This window comes from Photinus pyralis, unplaced genomic scaffold, assembly GCF_008802855.1.
Source record: "Photinus pyralis isolate 1611_PpyrPB1 unplaced genomic scaffold, Ppyr1.3 Ppyr1.4_LG7, whole genome shotgun sequence".
NCBI classification, from domain to species: Eukaryota; Metazoa; Arthropoda; class Insecta; order Coleoptera; family Lampyridae; genus Photinus; species Photinus pyralis.
This window is the reverse complement of record NW_022170738.1, coordinates 31,475,579-31,478,979: the sequence shown is the minus strand read 5'-3', so window position 1 is coordinate 31,478,979 and position 3,401 is coordinate 31,475,579.

The window sequence follows — 3,401 nt, the reverse complement described above, 5'->3', positions numbered from 1 at the left end:
ATCATTTAAACATAATCGAATAACGACATTTAAATATTTGACGTACTACAAAAATTACAACCCCCGCAATTGAGGATTACTGTGCATATAAGTCTGAATTTCCTAATAAAATTCGTAATTTTAAAACCAAAAGGAACTTTGACTTTAAAGAGCAATTGAAGGGTTGCTTATGGATCATTTAAACATAATCGAATAACGACATTTAAATATTTGACGTACTACAAAAATTACAACCCCCGCAATCGAGGATTACTGTGCATATGAGTCTGAATTTCTTAATAAAATTCGTAATTTTAGAACCAAAAGGAACTTTGATTTTAAAGAGCAATTGAAGGGTTGCTTATGGATCATTTAAACATAATCGAATAACGACATTTAAATATTTGACGTACTACAAAAATTACAACCCCCGCAATTGAGGATTACTGTGCATATAAGTCTGAATTTCTTAATAAAATTCGTAATTTTAAAACCAAAAGAACTTTGACTTTAAAGAGCAATTGAAGGGTTGCTTATGGATCATTTATACATAATCGATTAACGAATTATAAATATTTGGTGTACTACAAAAATTACAACCCTCGCAACCGAGAATTACCTACTATACTATGAGTCCAATTTTCTAATAAAATTCGTAATTTTAAAACCAAAAGGCACTTTAACCTTAGAGAGCAATTGAAGGGTTGCTTATGGATCATTTATACATAATCGATTAACGAATTATAAATATTTGGTGTACTACAAAAATTACAACCCTCGCAACCGAGAATTACCTACTATACTATGAGTCCAATTTTCTAATAAAATTCGTAATTTTAAAACCAAAAGGCACTTTAACCTTAGAGAGCAATTGAAGGGTTGCTTATGGATCATTTAAACATAATCGAATAACGACCTTTAAATATTTGACGTACTACAAAAATTACAACCCCCGCAATCGAGGATTACTGTGCATATGAGTCTGAATTTCTTAATAAAATTCGTAATTTTAAAACCAAAAGGCACTTTAACCTTAGAGAGCAATTGAAGGGTTGCTTATGGATCATTTATACATAATCGATTAACGAATTATAAATATTTGGTGTACTACAAAAATTACAACCCTCGCAACCGAGAATTACCTACTATACTATGAGTCCAATTTTCTAATAAAATTCATAATTTTAAAACCAAAAGGCACTTTAACCTTAGAGAGCAATTGAAGGGTTGCTTATGGATCATTTATACATAATCGAATAACGAAATATAAATATTTGAAGTACTACAAAAATTACAACCCCCGCAATCGAGGAGTACTACACGTAAGAGTCCGAATTCTAATAAAATTCATAATTTTAAAACCAAAAGGAACTTTGACTTTAAAGAGCAATTGAAGGGTTGCTTATGGATCATTTATACATATCTGAACAAAGAAATACAAATATTTGGTGTACTACAAAAATTACAACCCCCGCAATCGAGGATTAATGCACGTGAGAGTCCGAATTCTAATAAAATTCGTAATTTTAAAACCAAAAAGAACTTTGACTTTAAAGAGCAATTGAAGGGTTGCTTATGGATCATTTATACATAATCGCGTAACGAAATATAAATATTTGGTTTACTACAAAAATTACAACCCCCGTAATAGAGGATTACTACACGTAAAGGTCCGAAATCTAATCAAATTCATATTTTTAAAACCAAAAGGAACTTTGACTTTAAAGAGCAATTGAAGGGTTGCTTATGGATCATTTATACATATCTGAACAAAGAAATACAAATATTTGGTGTACTACAAAAATTACAACCCCCGCCATCGAGGATTAATACACGTAAAAGTCCGAATTCTAATCAAATTCATAATTTTAAAACCAAAAGGACCTTTGACTTTAAAGAGCAATTGAAGGGTTGCTTATGGATCATTTTACATAGGTAACCGAATAACGAAATACAAATATTTGGTGTACTAAAAAAATTACAACCCCCGCAATCGAGGATTACTACACGTAAGATTCCGAATTCTAATAAAATTCATAATTTTAAAACCAAAAGGAACTTTGACTTTAAAAAGCAATTGAAGGGTTGCTTTTGGATCATTTATACATATCTGAACAAAGAAATACAAATATTTGGTGTACTACAAAAATTACAACCCCCGCCATCGAGGATTAATACACGTAAAAGTCCGAATTCTAATCAAATTCATAATTTTAAAACCAAAAGGACCTTTGACTTTAAAGAGCAATTGAAGGGTTGCTTATGGATCATTTTACATAGGTAACCGAATAACGAAATACAAATATTTGGTGTACTAAAAAAATTACAACCCCCGCAATCGAGGATTACTACACGTAAGATTCCGAATTCTAATAAAATTCATAATTTTAAAACCAAAAGGAACTTTGACTTTAAAGAGCAATTGAAGGGTTGCTTATGGATCATTTATACATATCTGAACAAAGAAATACAAATATTTGGTGTACTACAAAAATTACAACCCCCGCAATCGAGGATTAATGCACGTGAGAGTCCGAATTCTAATAAAATTCGTAATTTTAAAACCAAAAAGAACTTTGACTTTAAAGAGCAATTGAAGGGTTACTTATGGATCATTTATACATAATCGCGTAACGAAATATAAATATTTGGTTTACTACAAAAATTACAACCCCCGTAATAGAGGATTACTGTAACACGTAAAGGTCCGAAATCTAATCAAATTCATAATTTTAAAACCAAAAGGAACTTTGACTTTAAAGAGCAATTGAAGGGTTGCTTATGGATCATTTATACATATCTGAACAAAGAAATACAAATATTTGGTGTACTACAAAAATTACAACCCCCGCCATCGAGGATTAATACACGTAAAAGTCCGAATTCTAATCAAATTCATAATTTTAAAACCAAAAGGACCTTTGACTTTAAAGAGCAATTGAAGGGTTGCTTATGGATCATTTTACATAGGTAACCGAATAACGAAATACAAATATTTGGTGTACTAAAAAAATTACAACCCCCGCAATCGAGGATTACTACACGTAAGATTCCGAATTCTAATAAAATTCATAATTTTAAAACCAAAAGGAACTTTGACTTTAAAAAGCAATTGAAGGGTTGCTTTTGGATCATTTATACATATCTGAACAAAGAAATACAAATATTTGGTGTACTACAAAAATTACAACCCCCGCCATCGAGGATTAATACACGTAAAAGTCCGAATTCTAATCAAATTCATAATTTTAAAACCAAAAGGACCTTTGACTTTAAAGAGCAATTGAAGGGTTGCTTATGGATCATTTTACATAGGTAACCGAATAACGAAATACAAATATTTGGTGTACTAAAAAAATTACAACCCCCGCAATCGAGGATTACTACACGTAAGATTCCGAATTCTAATAAAATTCATAATT